The sequence below is a fragment of the Ahaetulla prasina genome, chromosome 13, assembly GCF_028640845.1.
Source record: "Ahaetulla prasina isolate Xishuangbanna chromosome 13, ASM2864084v1, whole genome shotgun sequence".
Classification (NCBI taxonomy): domain Eukaryota; kingdom Metazoa; phylum Chordata; class Lepidosauria; order Squamata; family Colubridae; genus Ahaetulla; species Ahaetulla prasina.
The window spans coordinates 17,229,192-17,248,259 of record NC_080551.1 but is presented as its reverse complement, the minus strand read 5'-3'; the positions used below and the strand labels follow the sequence as shown (position 1 = coordinate 17,248,259).

At 39.3% G+C, this 19,068-nt stretch overlaps 1 protein-coding gene and 1 long non-coding RNA gene across 2 annotated transcripts in view; both read right to left on the bottom strand.

The window, feature by feature from the left end:
* The window catches only part of NNT (nicotinamide nucleotide transhydrogenase), a 58,043-nt gene extending 54,201 nt beyond the window's left edge, over window positions 1-3,842 (bottom strand). The window contains exon 1 of the mRNA XM_058156512.1: window positions 3,693-3,842. The gene's annotated coding sequence lies outside the window, so the exon portion shown is untranslated. The remainder of the gene's footprint in view (window positions 1-3,692) is intronic.
* A 6,993-nt stretch (window positions 3,843-10,835) lies between these two features.
* LOC131184811 (uncharacterized) lies at window positions 10,836-17,443 on the bottom strand. The gene is made up of 3 exons (XR_009152034.1): window positions 16,913-17,443; window positions 11,578-11,680; window positions 10,836-10,893 (listed from the first exon to the last, which is right to left on the bottom strand). It is a non-coding gene; the product is annotated as an uncharacterized LOC131184811 (long non-coding RNA).
* Between the last annotated feature and the right edge of the window lie 1,625 nt (window positions 17,444-19,068).

Here is a 19,068-nt window from a genome sequence, read left to right as displayed (position 1 = left end):
AGGTTCTGGTGCACATGCACATCCGACAATCAGTTCGCCAGTGTTTTTGGGACTGCCACGCATGCAAAGGACAGCTGATCATCGCGCGCACATGCGCGCCAGAAACCCAGAAGACAAACAGGCAAGGCCACACATGGCCAGGAGACGGCTTCATGTGCCACTTTGGACACACATATCATAGGTTCCCCTTCATGGCTCTAGGCTAATACATCATGTGGTTTGCTTTCATTTTACCATGTTATGGGGAAGAAGGAGTTGTGCTTTGTAAACTAGGATTTATGGCTAAATCCAAGAAAGTCTTTCAAATTCGCTTTGAAAAGATCTTCAGAAATATCCTTGATCGAATTTTCCCCAAAAGGCAAGAAGCCCGATGAGTTTTATGTCTTTTGTTAAGCTTAAGCACAATAAAAATACACACATACATACATACATACATACATACGCATATAATATTTCAAGCAAATTAACAAATTGAAATAGGCAGCTTATGGTTAAATGGCCCTGGGAGTTTCAATTTCAAAAGTTTGGCGTGGTTATTTAATTTTCATCAGCTTATCAAAATGTGGAAAGTCTGACTGCATAAAGCTATAGTATCTAAAAGGATTTAGTATCCCTAACTGTTACACTTCTGTCTCTCACATCCCACACTCTGGGATAAATGTCTGTGCTCTCAAACTGATGCATGAATAAAATGAAGCAATGAATCACAGACTTTCCACAAACAGATATGATCCTGGATAGAAGTTCAGACAGAGCTGGCAAAAGATCCTGCTTGGAAAAAAAAAATTTCACGTGGCAATACGCTTATGCATGCCCTACTCCCCCTCTACGCTATATTACCATGCATCCATCAAATACACATTGCTGTGGCTACAAAAGTCCTTTTCAGCTTGTAAGGAAGCAAGAATTTCCATACTGCTACTCAATGTCTCTTAGCTCTGTCAAGAAGAAAGACAAATGCCCTGAATCTAGAAGCAGGTGTAATTTGGAGATGTCATCCAACTTTGAAGAATATTCAAGCTGGGCAAGAGGCCATATCGAACAAACCAGCCATCATGTTAGCCTACATAAATTTTTAGAGGAATTCACCTCATTTTGAGTCAAATCGGAAATAAATTGTTGTAATGGTGAAGCAACGTGCCTCTTGTCGCTTATCCGAAAGCCAAATTTGATTTATAAATGGCCAGGACTCATTCATTGATCCCATTCCTGGCCTCTGACTTTCAAGACAGAACAAGGACTGTGACTCAGGAAGAATGGGGACATAAGAGCTGGTAAGAATGCAGTATTGCAGGCTAACCCTACATTCCCTCTGCCAGTAGTTCGATCCTGACCGGCTCAAGGTTGAGTCACTCTTCCATCCTTCCAAGGTCAGTAAAATGAGGACCCAGATTTTGGGGGGCAATATGCTGACTCTATAAACTGCTTAGAGAGGGCTGTGAAGTGGTATATAAGTCTAAGTGTTATTGCTATTATTATAGGTAGTCCTTGACTAACAACTTAGCCACCATTTGAAGGTACAATGGCATTGAAAAAAGTGATTTATAAGTGATCCTCACACTTACGACCATTGCAGAACCTCCACAGTCACGTGATTAAAATTCAGGTGCTTGGTAACCAGCATGTATTTACAACAGTTGCCGCTTCCCAGGGTCATGTGATCATAATTTGCAACTTTCCCAGCTGGCTTCCAACAAGCAAAGTCAATGGGGGAAGTCAGATTTGTTTAATGACATCATTCCACTTAACAACTGCAGTATTCACTTAACAAGCATGGCAAAAGGGTCTTAAGTCAGGCATGAATCACAACTGCCTCACTTAGCAATGGAAATTCTGGTCCCAGTTGTGGTCTTATGTCAAGGACTCAGGGGTGAAATCCAGCAGGTTCTGACAGATTCTGGAGAACCAGTAGCGGAAATTTTGAGCAGTTCAGAGAACCGACAAATACCACCTCTGGCTGGCCCCAGAGTGGGGTAGGTGTGGCAGGGAATCCTCTGCCACACCCACCAAGCCATGCCCAGTAAGCCAGACCATGCCCACCAAGCGACGCCCACAAAACCGGTAGTAACACATAGTGTAAGCCGCCCTGAGTCTTTGGAGAAGGGCGGGATATAAATGCAAATAAAATATAAATGCAAATAAAAAATAAATTAAAAAAATTTGGATTTCACCACTGCAAGGATTCCCTGTGTTGCTGGTCCCCCAACATCAGTTGTTGACTTTGTCTGCTCAATGGTACCAAATGTAGTATCTGTAGAGATGCAGAGTCAATTTAAGCCATCTGATCTAAGGCCTCTCAATGGATTGCTGGCCATGAGTTATAGAGTACCTAAAACATATTTGATTATCAAGTGTTTTCTGAGATCCAGTACACTGTTGAAAGTTGCAGTTTCGATTTAGAGGTTCTCAAATGCATTGGGACTTCTAAAATTCTTATAAACCCCTTTATTTCAATCTTCATGTGAATCTCCTAGTTTTAACAGAAACAGATCTGCTTCTGCTGGTATATATATTGTTGCTTCATTGGTTTGGTGGATTTGTTACACAGTACTGAATACTGTTTTATGATTTGACTACTTATTTGTAGTCTAAAGTATGTTGCAAATGACGTTGTTTTTATTTTTTAAAAAAATAAAAACCATAAGTCCATTATTCTGTGTATTCTGAGTCCAGATAGTTTATAAACAAGGGCCTGAAGAATCAGGCAGTATTACAAACTTTGGCAAAAAATTATTTTGCATTTTGCAGACTTAAAAGAGAAACAGCAATGTGAAATAGACACATATGCCTTTTAAGTCCCTGAAATATACAAAATAACACTTCCAAAAAGTCTACAAACAATTGGTTGAATCTTGCAGCCTGAATAAATTAGGTTAATTAAGATCCTTTGTGGTTTAATGAAACATAAGACTTGTTGCTCTGACTTGGTCCCTTTTAGATGTATTAAAACTGAACTTTATGCTGGCCAGGAATTATGAGAGTAGAAATCAGGGCTCATCTAGAAAAAAACTACTTTGTAAGAAAAATTGTCTCTCAGACTGTGGGCTCGGTTTCCTTCGGCCACTAATGGAGAAGGGCAAAGAACCAAAAAGAGTATGTCTTTTTTATGTGTACACTTACACAGAATCTGTCTTCTAGAAACACTGCTTTGCCCCCTTCTGGATTTTGAAACGTAAGAAAACATTCATGACATCAAATTCAAGCAAGCTTTTGCAGAAGATTAGCAACTTGGCTTAGTTTTTAAAATAAAGATAAAACCCTCAGGAGATTCCTGAATTCTGAACTTCTCTGTGTCACGTTTGAATGGAATTAATGCAGAATGCCCACCTGAAGTCATCTGGACTATGAGATAATCCAATTCTGGGACATGCCAGGCCAAACAGGGTGTTTTGTGGAGGGGGGGAGAATCCCAGCTAAGTACTCTTGATAGATCTCAAACTCCAATTAAACTCACTCGGTTGAATCTCATCTCTTTTGTGGACAGAAGAATCTGTTTTTGAGGGTTTTAAGGGCACCCTTAGCTCTCTACAAAGAAGAATCGTTCTGAATATCACGGCCTTCACTTTCCACAGTTGGCTGCTGGAATGCTGCAAAAACAAAGAACTCCTGGGAAACAGCTGAGGAAGTAACACTCTGCTCTACATTTATGGCAAAGAACAGCAGTGTTAGAGAACAATTAAGCAAAGACTAACCTGCGGATCGGTGTCCTTAGGAGATTTCTCTGTCCTCCATAGAGAACACAAGGGCAGCCTTGGGGGGCTGCCGGCTGTTAAGTGACCTTCGTATTTGCAGCTTGCTGGCAGAGGGAGAGAAGGCAGTTTGGGTGGTTTATAAATAGGTGCCATGTGACCCCAAAGGCACTTGGCACAGCCAGCATGGAGTCTTTCAAAGCAATACAGAGCAGGACATCCTAGGAAGCTGTGCACAAGCCTGACAATTCCTAGTTTCCTTGTGGCGATCTTGGAAGGGGAAACCTGCGCCAGGTTAACAGACAGAATCGCGGAATAACAAAGCTGGAATGGACCTTGGAGCAGCGGTAAAATCCTCTGAAGTCTGCTACTGGCTCTGTAAGTCTGCTACTGAGCGTGCGCTCTGCGCACATGCACGCCTGAGGCGTGCCCACGCAGCATTAAAAACAAGACATTTTGAAGCCATCCGAGTCTGCAAAGGTAAGTAGAACAGTGAGGGGGGCGGAATCCGCTGTGCCACATGATTTAGATCTAGAAAGCAGGAAATCCGACGATTCTAGCTAATATAAATTGTGCATCATAGCTGATCGTCACCCAGCTGATCGTCAGACATACCGGTTATCCAGAACCGGTAGCATTTTTGACTACCGGTTCCCTCGACCCAGTCCTAACTGATAGCATTTCACCCCTATACCATTTCACACAAATGGTTGTCCAATCTCTTCTTAATTTGCCTTACATTACATTACACATTAGGCCTTAAGATCTCGTGCGTCCATCCCAAAAGTTTTTTTTTTTTTCAAAAGACCAATTGGACTTCTTTTCTTTGAAAACATTTCACTTCTCATCCCAGAGGCTTCTTCAGTTCTAAAGAACTGAACTGAACTGAAGAAACTTCCTGGATGAGAAGCGAAACATTTTCAAAGAAAAAAACCAAGAAAGTCTAGTTGCCTTTGGGAAAAAGCACCTTTGGGACAACCATTTATTTATTTTTAATTTTTATTTTATTTGCATTTATATCCCGCCCTTCTCCAAAGACTCAGGGCGGCTTACACTATGTCATGCCCTGGTTGATGGAGACTTTCCATAGACTCTCCTGTATCTGTCACATTGTTCATTGATTCTAAAAGGGACGAGGGCTATGGTGACTTCAGGCCACTCAGAAGTTTGAAAATTCTGGTCGCCCTTGCTGCAGTGGTGAAATTCAAATTTTTTTACTACCAGTTCTGTGGGTGTGGCTTGGTGGACGTGGTGTGGCTTGGTGGGTGTGGCAGGGGAAGGATATTGCAAAATCTCCATTCCCACCCCACTCTGGGGCCAGCCAGAGGTGGTATTTGCCTGTTCTCCAAACTACTCAAAATTTCTGCTACCGGTTCTCCAGAACCTGTCAGAACCTGCTGGAGATTTCACCCCTGCCTTGCTGCCAACATTTCATACAATCCGCATGATTTTATGCCTTGCAGCTACTCGTTGTCCTACAACAGGAGAAATATCCCCCAAACACAAGTAAAAATGATGCAAAATTTGCTGCTATGAAGCAGCAAGCTAACCCAGACCTTATAAGGCTTTCAGTATAAGTACCACAATGTGGAATCTTTCCCTTAAAAAAAAATTCCTTTAATTGGCAGGATTTTTTATGTACCTTGAGTGATGGACAAGCAGAATGCTTGAGAATGAAACTGTACTAGACTTCAAAGATATGGGAAGCTCTATGATTATGATCTCTAGGCTGGGGGATAAGAGCATGAAAATGTCAGGGATTTTAACTCCCCCAGTGGTAGATAAAGAGCAAAACTAAGTGGGCTTAATCATACAGACCAGGGAAAGTATGGAAGGATTATTAGCTGGCTGTTAATCTTTGGAAATAGACATGAACAAGGCCTTGGTCTTGTTCTAAAAGCTGTGTAAATTCTTCTTTTTTTTTTTTAACCACAAGAAGATCATGTCAACCTACAGAAAAGCAAGCAGGGGATGAACTCAGAAAGGCTCTTACTTTCTAATGTTTATTTTACCAAAAGATGCAAAGATAGGAATTATCCAATACTCCTCTTTTTGAGTCAGTTTTGATTGCCTGGACAAGCTCCTGCAATTTACTTGGCAAGATTTTTCAGAAGTTTTTTGCTGTTTCCTCTTTCCTAAAACTGAGAGAGAGGGACTGGCCCAAGGTCATCCATCTGGCTTTGTACCTAAGGCAGGACTAGAACTCACAGTCCCCCAGTTTCTAGCCTGATGCCTTAACCTACTGCACCAAGCTGGCTCTAATTAATTATTTAGCATCCCTATATTTAACTTCAGAGTTCTCTCTCTGAAGGCCTCAGCAATGCAAGTGAGGATAACAGAGAAGTCTTTCTTCCTCTATAGTAAAATATATTGTGCTTCCTTGGTAGTTTATTTTGAATTCTAATTGTGCATCAGCAACTAAAAATTATAATATAGATATTCAACTACTGTTATATTATGACTTATTTCATAATACACAAATGTTTAGGACCCAGAGCAGTATAAAGTAGATTTTTGTAACGAATACCCGTGAAAGATAATTCTGAGAAGGCTGGACTATCAAAAAAAAAGGAACTAACTTGATTTTTCTGATATGCATCTATAATTGCAAGCCTAAAGTATACCTGATTATCCAACGTAGGATTCAAAACAAGCTCCCTAAAATAAAACATTATCACAAGTATGATCAAAAACACAGTAGCTCCAACAGTGACAAGCCAAACTTTTATGTGGTCCAAAAAAGCATCAATTGTTTTCTGTATTCGCAATAAAATGCCTTGCTAAGACCTCCAGATGGAAAGCAGAAAAATATGCAATTATTGTAGGGACAAGTGAAGATATGGTTGATTCTTTGAGATTAACATATGTTTCTTATTGAAAAAGGTTGCATGCTGTTCTTCCCTCAGTGCACAAAAATGGTTAGTTAAGAAAATAAACAAATAAATAACAGAGGAAAATCTTTGGCCACAGCAAAAAGTATGACATCATAGAAAATGCCAGAGATATTCTAAAGGATGATACTGATACATATTTAAGTTTGGCCTTGAGAAATACATGGGCCAAAAAAAAAAAAAGATTTGTTCTCTGATTATTTATTGTAAGTTACTGTCAGTTTCTGGATAAATACTCAGATTGTCTGGTTAAAAGAAAGTCTTACAGAAATCTAATCGTAGGGCATCAAAAAAAAACTGCAAAATCTTTGGCTAAGTTCTCTCTACTCATTGGGTATCTAAGGTCACCAACCAAGGGTGTGTAGAACATGGGTGTGCAATCTGAGCAATTCCAAGACATGTGGACTTGGAACACTGAAGATGTGAACACAGACTTGAACATTGGGCGCTATCTAACAAAATGAAATTCAACAGTGAAAAAAGTAAGGTTCTACATTTAGGCCAAAAAAACAAAATGCACCAGTACCGTATATGTGGTACCTTGCTCAATAGTAGTACCTGTGAGAGGGATCTTGGAGTCCTAGTGGATAACCATTTAGATATGAGCCAGCAGTGTGCAGCAGCTGTTAAAAAAGCCAACACAGCTCTGGGCTGCATAAACAGAGGGATAGAATCAAGATCACGTGAAGTGTTAGTGCCACTTTATAATGCCTTGGTAAGGCCACACTTGGAATATTGCATCCAGTTTTGGTCGCCACGATGTAAAAAAGATGTTGAGACTCTAGAAAGAGTGCAGAGAAGAGCAACAAAGATGATTAGGGGACTGGAGGATAAAACATATGAAGAACGGTTGCAGGAACTGGGTATGTCTAGTTTAACAAAAAGAAGGACTAGGGGAGACATGATAGCTGTGTTCCAATATCTCAGGGGCTGCCACAAAGAAGAGGGAGTCAGGCTGTTCTCCAAAGCACCTGAGGGTAGAACAAGAAGCAATGGGTGGAAACTGATCAAAGAAAGAAGCAACTTAGAACTAAGGAGAAATTTCCTGACAGTTAGAACAATTAATAAGTGGAACGACTTGCCTTCAGAAGTTGTGAATGCTCCAACACTGGAAATTTTTAAGAAAATGTTGGATAACCATCTGACTGAGATGGTGTAGGGTTTCCTGCCTGGGCAGGGGGTTGGACTAGAAGGCCTCCAAGGTCCCTTCCAACTCTGATGTTATGTTATGTTATGTTATGTTATGTTATGTTATGTTATGTTGTTATGTTATGTTATGTTATGTTATGTTATGTTATGTTATGTTATGTTATGTTATGTTATGTTACGTTACGTTACGTTACGTTACGTTACGTTACGTTACGTTACGTTACGTTACGTTACGTTACGTTACGTTACGTTATGTTATGTTATGTGTGGACTTCACCTTCAGCATAGCTGGATGGGGAATTCTAGGAGTTGAAGTCCACAGGTCTTAAAGTTGCCAAGATTGGACACCCTTCTTCTAGAGTAGATCTGGGACTGTCTTTTTCACCCCAATTCTACTTCATTGTGGCTTTGCTTCACCTTACTTGACCACTCTACGCCAGAATTAGATCCACCACGAGGCATTCAACAATGGTTCAATTGGGATAGATGTGAAAATGATGCTTGTTTGGACAACTGTTTGCATTTCTTTGACTATTTATGTTTGTCTTGGGCTGTGGTAGATACACACTCCTGACCTCTTCCAGTGATTAAAGGGCAAGTAAAAAGGCAGAAAACATAAGCCAAATATGGCTGGACGTTGTTTAAGAGAATCTGGTCCAAGATTTAGATAATGTCAGGTAGATCAGCTGCAGAAGATTTCCCACTGGCCCCACGGACTTAATCTTGTTTATCTTAATGCTTCGATGTTTTGCAATAGGATTAGAAGCTCCTCATCCCCTCCCAGTGGTTTATTTCCTTTCTTTCTTGCATTACTTCTTCTCGTTGCTTATTCCTGGCTACTAAGACAAGTGAAAAAGGAGACCAGCGGTGTTGATCTGCTGCTTAGGCAATGCTGACCTTATAGATCGCTTTTGAAAGCATGGGTATACCAAGGCTCCTTATCCAACTTGAGAAGAATTTGTATAATTCAACATCACAGAAATGGTAGAAACACGCAGAGAGGCTGTATGTAGGAGCTTTAGATGCTTTGAATGCTGTGCACATTCTTGCAAACCCTTTTTAGGGTGTTGAATATTGTGTGGGTTATAGCAACAAACCAAAGTTAACTAAGCCATAGTTTAAACGTATGGCAAATCTAGTCTTTGACTTGATCAAAGGTAAGGATAGAGTGATTTCTCTTCCAATCTCTTATCACAGCAGCAATAATAAATATTAACATTGGTTCTTCCATGCATAATCTTCCTAGGATTTTTTGCTTATCTCTTTGACTAACTTTCTCCACTAAAAAAAATCCAATAAGAAGGAAAAGATGGAAAATATCTGCAATACCTTTTTATTGACTGTATTATCCTTCTGTTAGCACCCTATGATTAAAAACAATTTTAAAAAACCACTGTATGACTCTAAACTGTATGTCAGTTTAGAGACGATACTAATTCATCTTGGGAAGTAGGTAAATAAGGGAATTCCAGTTAATAAAGTCACGAGCTGCTGCTGATAGCCTCCCCTAACAAACCTTCTAAATACCAGCCTCATAAAAGTCATAGTTACTTTATCTTTTACATTCCTAAAATTGTAGTGGGATCCATAAACACTCAGTCTTTAGAAAAAGAGTCTAACGGAGAAGTGCCATGCTCATCTGGTTCTGGTTTAGACAATTAGCAAAAAATAAGAGTAAGGAACTGCAACCGTAGTCCATGAGCTCAATCTTCTATCTGAACTATCAACCAGCCCCTGGAAAAGAAGGACTCTGGAGAATAACAGGGGTGGGTTGGAAGAGATTCACAGACAATCCAAATCTAGTGAGGTTATCAAAATTCTGGAGAGCAGAGAATTCCCTTTCACTGTGTTTTATCTTTCAAAAAGGAGGTTTCCCCATGAGTTTTGCATGGCTTGGGCTTTCTGGAGAACAAAAACGAAGTACAAGAAAAGAAAAAAAGGAAAACAAAAGCCATGTTCATGGACAAGATAATTGCTTCCATATTTTATTGATGAGTAATACCAAGGCCCTATAAAACAATGGTCATATTCAGATGGTCAAGACCTTCGTTGGCATGAGTTTCGGAAATCTGGATGCAACCATCTGCCTCCCCCATTTGAAGAAAGATTAAAGCAAGCAGGATGGCTTCCAAGAAAGCTACGTTGTAAGTCCTTATTTAACCTTCAAAGTAGTCTCTTATTTCTGCCTTATTTGGAAACCACTAGTCATAACCTACCCACTCAACTTTGATTAAAATCAGGAAAATAAACCTCTAAACCACCAATGAACCTGGAAGTGAACCAAGTCCACTCCCATCAACACCAACTGAACAAGCCACTAATATAAAACATGAGAGCAAACCCAATTCCCTACTAGCACCAATGATGTTACCTAGTTTGGTAATGAAATGTCTGCAAGAAAACAACCAAGCTGCATATACCTACATACCTACATACCTACATACATACTTTACATGCATACATACATTGCATGTATGTATATGTATACACAACACACATAGACATACATGCAAATATAAATACATATAAACACATACATACACATACTCCCGACAGCTTTCTGTTAAGTAATTAAGTATAGTAATTAAATAGAAATGAATCAAACACAAGTTATTTTCACAGCCTGGATAATGCTATGTACCTCTGCTGAAAAGCGTGGCCTCCATCTTTAATTCTACTGTTAGAAAGTGCTCCACGCAATGTTTCTTTTACAGATCTAAACCAACTCCAATGAAGATCAAAGGGTCTACTGCAAGTTTATTTTGTGCCTCCATGATGGGCTGGATTCAAAGTTCAAGCCAAGCTTTTTATGGACCTAGCAAGTTAGAAAAGTACTTCTCCTGTTTGTTCCAAATTCTAGAGGCTAACCAGCATCCAAGAACAGCTATAAAAGTAAGCCTCTTTTTTTCTGTTATGACAAGAACCAGATTTCTTAATTAAAGCCAAATGTTTGTGTATCCCAGTAAAAGCTGATATTTAGAAAAACCTCTTGAGGTATCTCAATGACATTTGCCTGGTAGAATAATGACTAAGGCTGCGTTCTCGAAGCGAAGATGTCAGGATTTAATATTTTACCACATTACCTCTGCCTCATGTCTTTTTAAATAATTGGCCGTGACTTGATGTCCTCTTCTTAGGAGTAAACAATGCTCGTTGTCAATTCTCTGTTGAGAGTTTTAAAAAGGAGGGAGGGATACATCAAGTTACTAATTTGATTTCTATTCCAAAGCCATCCAAAAAGTTAAGATGTCATTTATAATTGATCTTTGCAGCTCTTATTTAGCTTTCTTACGAAACAAGTTTTGGAGTTTGGAGAAAAATGTGCCATTGCTAGAACAGTAAAGGGAAGGAAAAGAGAAATATACAAAACAATTCACTCCTAAGATTTCATCCATTTATAACTAATGTTTAATCTTTGGTGAGAAATTTCTTTGTTCTAGCTTCGTTTGTGGCTTTGGGGGAGGGGTCATAAATATCCTCATGAGAGAAGTCTTTGCTTAATTCAATTGCAATCATTCATTGTCCTAAGAAAGATGAAGGATATTCAGAAGGAAATTATTTTCCTTCTGAATATGTATTCAGATTTCCTTCTATGTAGTTGATATTTCCCCAACTATATAGAAAAACATTCAACTGCAGGAGAGAACTTAAAGCAGATTCTTGTTTGATACTTGTTTGCCCCAGTAGATTCCAATAGGAGAGCAAAAAAGCTTTTGCTATGTCTATAAATACGTTACTTTCTTCCTTGGCACGAAGAACTGAAATAAGAAGAAAAGGATTGGTTGAGCGCACCAACATTTGACTACCACAATTTTATATCCTAAAACATTAATATAGATTACACTTACATCCATTGCTGTATGAGTATATGATGATGGGCGACTTCCAAAAATCTGCTATCCATGGCATATGTAGATATATGACAGGAATAACCACTATTCCTAGCAGCATCTAAAAATAAGAGAATAATGGAATTACAATTAGAACCCAAAGCATTTGGCCAGTATGACGTTCTGCTAGAAATTAGGTGTATATTTGATCATCTAGAATTTAACTAGTAGTTGAGGTAGTTATATAAAATTTAATTTCATTACAATTAAATAATTTGTTTGTTTGTTTGTTTGTTTGTTTGTTTACATTTATACCCCGCCCTTCTCCGAAGACTCAGGGCGGCTTACAGTGTATAAGGCAATAGTCTCATTCTATTTGTATATTTTACAAAGTCAACTTTACAAAATTTAACTAGTAATTGAGGTACAATTAAATGTATTTGAAATTACTTTTATATAACTACCTCAATTACTAGTTAAATTCTAGATTAGTGGTGACAAACCTTTTACTCACCAAGTGCCGAACAGATACGTGCTTCACGCGCTTGCGTGCTATCCATGCTAACGCATGGTTCCTCCCCCGTGTGTGCACAATCACACCATTTGTGCATGTACACAGGTTTTGGCAGGTCCCTTTTGCACTGTGCACATAATCACACCATCTGCACATGCACGCGGGTTTCACGTGCGCAACGCACATGTGTGAACACCGTCTACACATGTGCGCGCTGCGTGCAAGTACTCTTGAGCACATGCGCTAACACACACACACATGCGCATGCACAGGAGAACTTCCAAAAACAGCTGGGTTCCCTGAATTGCCCGCATGTGCACTGGAGGCTCAAACACCAGCTGGGGCGTGCGCATGCTCCGCTGCAGGTAAGTTAGGAAAGATGGCTCTGCATGCCACCTCAGGCACATGTGCCATAGGTTCGCCATCACGGTTCTAGATGATCAAATATACACCTAATTTTTAGCAGAAGTGGAGAACTTCATACTGGCCAAATGCTTTGGGTTCTACTGTAAAATCTATTACAGTTAGCTGTGTTATCTGGGGTTTAAAGAAGTTGTAATCACAAATCCATAAAGACCATCAGATCACCTTCTCTCGGTCTCCTCCAAGCTTAAAAGATAGACCATCTCTCCAGGCAAGCCAGCTTAAGAATCAGACAGCACAACAATTCAAGGAATGACCATATTTGATTGCTGAAATGTATAAATAATGGAGTTTTGAAATCCTGCCTGAATCTCCCTCTACCTTCTTTTACATGATGCAGAATCATGGTAGGGTTATTTTTTATTTATTTATTAATTCAATTTATATACTGCCCTTCTCCCGAAGGACTCAGGGCGGTTTACAGCCAAATAAAAAACAAAATACAAAAGTTAAAAACATTTTAAAATCTAAAATTCAATTAGGCCGAAACTAAAACAGTAATAAAACCATAGTAAAAACCCACATTAAAATATGTTAGGCCAGCCCTGCACGACGAAACAAGAAGGTCTTTAACTCGCGTCGGAAGGTCCGGAGGTCGAGGAGTTAGCGTATCCCCGGAGGCAGCTCGTTCCAGAGGGCAGGAACCCCCACGGAGAAGGCCCTCCCCCTGGGCATCGCCAGTCGACATTGTTTGGATGATGGTATCCTGAGGAGGCCCTCCCTATGGGAGCGCACAGGTCGCTGGGAGGCTATTGGTGGCAGCAGGCGATCCCGTAAGTAACCCGGTCCTATGCCATTTTGAGTTTCTTCCTTAAGCTTATTGATTTCCAAGAGCTGAGATGTTGTTTAGGATCTCTTGTATCTATTAGTGGCATCTGCCTTCCTTTGCTCTCTTTGCATTCCTGGGCAAGATGGCACTGAAGCATTTTTTAAAAACAAAGTTTTTTTGAAAAGGTGAGCAATGTCATGTTTTTCAGCACCTTGGACAGAGCATGAAGAGCAAGGCAACTTGTCCAATTAGGGTTAGGCTGAAACTAAATCTAAAATCTAAGGGCTAAGTCCTAAGACCCAGATTCTATCTCTTTGCTAAGAAATGGAAGATCAAGCTTAGCACTAAATCACTTCATGGTCTTTTAAATTGGACATGTTGAGCACACTGGAGTCTGGCCCCTCAGGGACACCTGGCCTGTTGCCATTGATCCAACTCTCAGAAGACAGATCATCAGCACTGATGATGTTACCTACTTTGGGTAATGAAACATCTGCAAGATAACCATCAGGCTCAGAGACCATCAAGGATCCCTCATTTCAGCCCTGAGCTACGAATATTCTCCTCAGAAGACTGTTGCTTGTTTGGTTCAAGAGCTGCAACATCCCACTCCGGAGGCCTCGTTTTTCTACTAATGTCTTGTTCCAGCTTGATCCAATACACAAAATTTGGTTACAACTGATTTATTGATAAGTAATATTCCAGGTAATATTATAGAGGTAGAGAAAGCCAGCCAACTGAGGAGATGTCTGTACACTCCAGAAACTATACAGGAGAGTGAATTTTTGCCCACAAGGTGGATGTGACCCAGATAGTGAAGAGTTCAATCTACAGTCAAGTAATAGAAGACAGACAAGTGTACAGGGTCAGCGAAAATGGCAAAGAAGCAAAGGCCAAAAATTTATGTAAGCTCAGTTGAGTTGAAAAACCAAGAATCAAGGAGCAAGAGGAGAATTGTGACCTAGGCCCAAGTAGTTATTACCTAGGCCCAAGTAGTTATTACCAAGTAGTTATTACTAGGCCCAAGTAGTCCTAAACAAACGTAGTTTATTAGGACAGCTGAGAATTACTTCATTCTCATCTTAGTCCAAATTAATTCCAAAACAAAGTCCTTCAGAAAAAGTCCTTTGGCCTTATCACAAACCTTTGCCTTCTTTGGCACTCTGCCAAAGGGTGTTCTTGGCAAAGCCCCACGAAGTTCAGAAACAAGAGACGCTGACTAGAAACAAATGTAGCAACGTTGCTTTCCTACAAAGAGCTCAAGAAGTCTTATGGGAGGGGCCAATCATCTCCTGGCCTTACTGCCGAGTCATCCTTTTTGCTTTAGCTGCTCTTGCCTTCTGGCAGCTCTTCGTATGCGTGCACTAGGGACAGGCTCCTCCTATTCCTCTGCCTCTCTACTGTCTGCCTCTGGAGGCTCCAGAGCCCGCGCATCGCTCCCAAATGGCCCTGGCCCCATCTCTCCCTCTGACGCAGAACCCTTGTCTGGGCCTTCCCAACTCCAGGATTGGCCCATTGTCCTCCCCACCCACCTCACTGTCTGACTCCACTGCCAGGTCCACAGGCTGCTGGTGGACCACAACAAAATCAAAATCACAGGAACATAGATCCGATGTGGCAGAGTTGTTTTCAATGGAAGTTGCACTCTGAGAGCTGTTCTTAAACAGGCCAACTGGTATGGCTCTGTTAAGGACACTGGGATCTTTGCTTCTTGACTAACTAAACAAGCTAATCTGAAGTCTTTTAGTCAGTGAAGATTTTAGTCTGGTCTCCCTGGTTCTGGCACAATTCTCTAAGCATCCCACTATACCAGCACTCACTATATGGAGTGCTTCAATCAGATGAAATGATTATTCTCCCTTGAACGCATTCTATACAAAGACCTAGCTCTCTGAGGAAGGTGCTAATGCTGGGAAAGGTGGAAGGAAAAGGAAGAGGAGGAGGGTTTCTGCCAATTTTGAGGGGAGGAAAAATGTGCTTATCTCAGTAGGAATTTTCAAGTTTTCAGGCATATTACAGGCAGGCATCACTATTTCGATGTTTGTTTTTATGGCTTTTTTTAAAAAAAACCTAGGACTTCTAAGTAATGGAAAGTGTCTAAGAAGTTCTAAGAACTAACGGAAAGTGTCAATTCCAAAGGGTGTGTCAATCAAATGCTTGCCAAATGACTTATGTCCCTCTATGTTTCCGTTCATAAATAAAATAATAGAACACACAAACTGTTTGGAAAGCGAAATGCAAACTGTCTCCATTCTTGCTGGAAGAATTTAACAAATTTAGAGTCGTGACAGACAGAGGAACTAATCAGAATATGGAATGTGAAGCAAATTCAGTAGCCCCTAAATACAGAAGTAGCCGATGTTTTTTTGTTCAGGAACAAAATGATCTTTTCTCACAATCAGGAGCTTTAAGGGTGGTCAGATTCCTGGTGCCAGAGGGCAGAAATGATTGCTTGATATGGGTTTTGAAATTAGCTACTGATCTCTGATCTAATGTAGCAGCAAAGATTTTCAAAGACTGAAGGAGAAATTCACATATTACATTTAAATATTAAATTAGTCAACTACTAAAAAGCTACATGAACTTTCTTTTTAAAATACGTTACTATGTAGGTAATGCATATCTTAAAACTACACCATTAGATTAGAAATAAAAAAGGCAGAAATCTCAAATAATTAAGAAGACTATACCAAACTGACATGCAGAAGTTGATTCATAACTGTAAACTTCCCCTTCAAAATTATCGTTTAGTTTCCCCTAACAACATCCATATCTGAACTAATGATAAATGTCTCTTAAGACTTAAATCCCTGAAGATGGAAAAAAATCTCATAGCTCATCACATGTGTCAGCCTCATACTTTCTAATTTTAATAAGAACATTAATAAATTCACTGCATAAAGTATTGGTTCATCATAAAGCTACCCTTGGAAATCTGCTTCCAGTAAAACTAGGATGAATCATAATACCTTTGGAGTATAAAATGGTAGCCAAATATTTAAACTTCTAGGAAATGACTAATACATTGTAGGGCTCCACTTCTTCCTGAAGTTTAACTCTGATGGAAAAGGGCACCACTTAACCTATAGCGATGAAAAAAGGAGGAAACAGCTTGTTAATTTGACCCTGTCCACTTGCATGTTGACGGCGTTGTTAGCTGCCCAAAATAATAGGCAAATATAAACGCAGCTGCTGGTTACAAAAATCCCTTCACTTAGGAGAAAGCAAGATTATTATTATTATTATTATTATTTTTTTGAGAAACAGGTTAGGAGCCAAGGAACAATTGACTAGAAAGAAGAGAGTCTCTTCCCTTGAAAGTTTTCCAGTCTAGATTCTCTCTTCCCTTTCAGCCAATGCTGAGTTGAGATAGTGCCTAAGAACTGTCATCTTTAATTTCATTATCCTAACCCTCTCACCTCCAGGAACGGCACCTGGTTCCCATTATATAATGTCAAGGAAAGGCACTCTGCGTATGTTTACTGTCACTCATCTGTCTCAATATTCAAAAAGGTTGAAAAGTTAGGAGCCTTGTCATTGAGCTTGTGACTCAAGGCAAATACTCTTCACACTTTGCGAATAGGCAACATCTGCTTGCTCTCCATTTTAAGACATGTACAATCATCACATGGAAAGAGATTGATTACCTGTGTGATCAAGTCGTTGTTGCCTCCCTCCATGATGATCTGTCCCATCCACTGCTGGCCTTCCTCTTCTTTTCTCTTTCCTTCCACTTTTCCCAACAGTAGAACCTTCTCCAGAAGGTTAGGACTTTTCATTAGGTGTCCAAAGTAGGATGATTTGCAAAAATTTACACATTTGGAGTGAGAACTGATTTGCTTGATGATCCATTGCTTTGTTTTCTTGGTTGTCCATTGATGAGTCTTTTCCATACATGGAAAGTTGCCCACCTAAAAAGACTACCAGTACCTATTGTATTTCTTCATGATTTAGAGTGCTAACACTAAAACCTTCCAACTAGCTTCCAATTTTCTTTCCTTCCTTCCTTCCTTCCTTCCTTCCAAGACCAAAGTCAAAAATAATTACAGAATTTTCCAGAATATCTCTGCATGATTTCTGGCTTGCTCCCTTGCTGTCAAAATCGTATCTAAATTTGGAGTTAACAGATCAATATATTTTGCTCTACTCAAAATGTATGCCAGTTAATTAAAATCTTCTGTAACAGAGTCGTTTATTTAAAAAATCATGAATTCCTATAAATTCTTAGTATCTATTTTTTTAAATACTGGAGACTAATGTTCTGACAGTTTTAATTCTAATGCGAGGCGTCTTATAAATTGCAAACAGCATGCTGTTTTGCTTTATTATACCAAAAATGTATTTTGGTTAATTTATATATAAATGGTATGAATTTCCTTTTTTTTTAAAGTAGCAAATTTGTCCTCTACTATGAAAATTGCAAACACATTGGATTTTTGACCTTGCTGAGCCTAGTAGGAACACAAATGGTTTATAATACTCCATCAATTGTGCTATTTTCAGCCATAAATGAGAATTTATATAAAAATAAAAAATATTTAACAAATAAGGGGAAATTGGATCAAGCCAAAATTTAATGGCCTCAGGAAACACTGTAGCATGGATTTAGCTGAGTAGCAAAATATGAGATGCCTTAGGTAACTGTGCTATTTTCATACATAAATACATTTTATTTTATTGGGGCACATGATAAAATTCAAGGACTCTATATTTTAACTGCAAAGTTCAAATGACTGCTTCTAGCTTTAATTTTGTTTTGTTTTCTAAAAAGAAAATCTTCTGGAAAAAATTAACTGAAAGTCAAGACAGCTCTATTGCACAGACAAAAACAATAGTTATGTTTGTAACCAATATTACCAAAACATCATATTGTATACTAAATGTCAAAAGCATATTTGGGGTACAGAGCTGAGGAATGGCTTTATATACTTAAAAAGAATATTATTTTTCTTTTTTAGGAAATAAGAACTTTACTTTGAAAATTCATACTAGGGAAAGGAAGGAAGAAGGGAGGGAGGGAGGGAAGGAAGGAAGGAAGGAAGGAAGGAAGGAAGGAAGGAAGGAAGGAAGGAAGGAAGGAAGGAAGGAAGGAAGGAAGGGTTTTAGAGAAACGTTAAAATAAACAATTTCCTATGAAACAAGTATTATTTCAGTTTTATATGAAATCTGACAGGGACCGAAAACCTAGCAGGAATTAAGGCAACAGACTGTCTATCCTTCACCTAAAGAAATGCACCGATACAAATGGTTTGCTGTTAAAGATGTTAGATGCTGGCAGGATGAACAATGCTTTTTAAAAAAGAACAGTATCTACTCTATCACATTAAAACTATGTCTCTCCATTCAAGTTTTAAACTCTAAAACAAAAACAATAAGATCTTGAGCATTACTAGAAGGTAAAACTTCAGGAATTTTTTTTTTCCTACCAGCCTGGAGAACATGATGGAACTCTCCATGGCTCCAGTCATACTTTTCTTGGCATAAAACCCACCACAACCTCCAAGACCTTGCAGGAACATGGGTAGCAGGCTGACTACCCATGTTTTATATTAAAGATTGGCAAGTTTGGGGCAATGAAGATTATACGCAGCATTTTCAGCAAGGGTAAGAATTAAAGTAGATGACAAGGGTTTAGAAATCGGTGGCACAAGATCATGTATATTGGCCTTTTTGGAAAAGGATGTCAGGGTTCCAAGTAATAAATCTATTTCAAGCAATACTCCAAGGCAATTAGACTCCTCAAAGAATAGCTTTATTGGAAATACCATATTGGCACATCAGGTGAAAACCGCCTCTGAAAAAC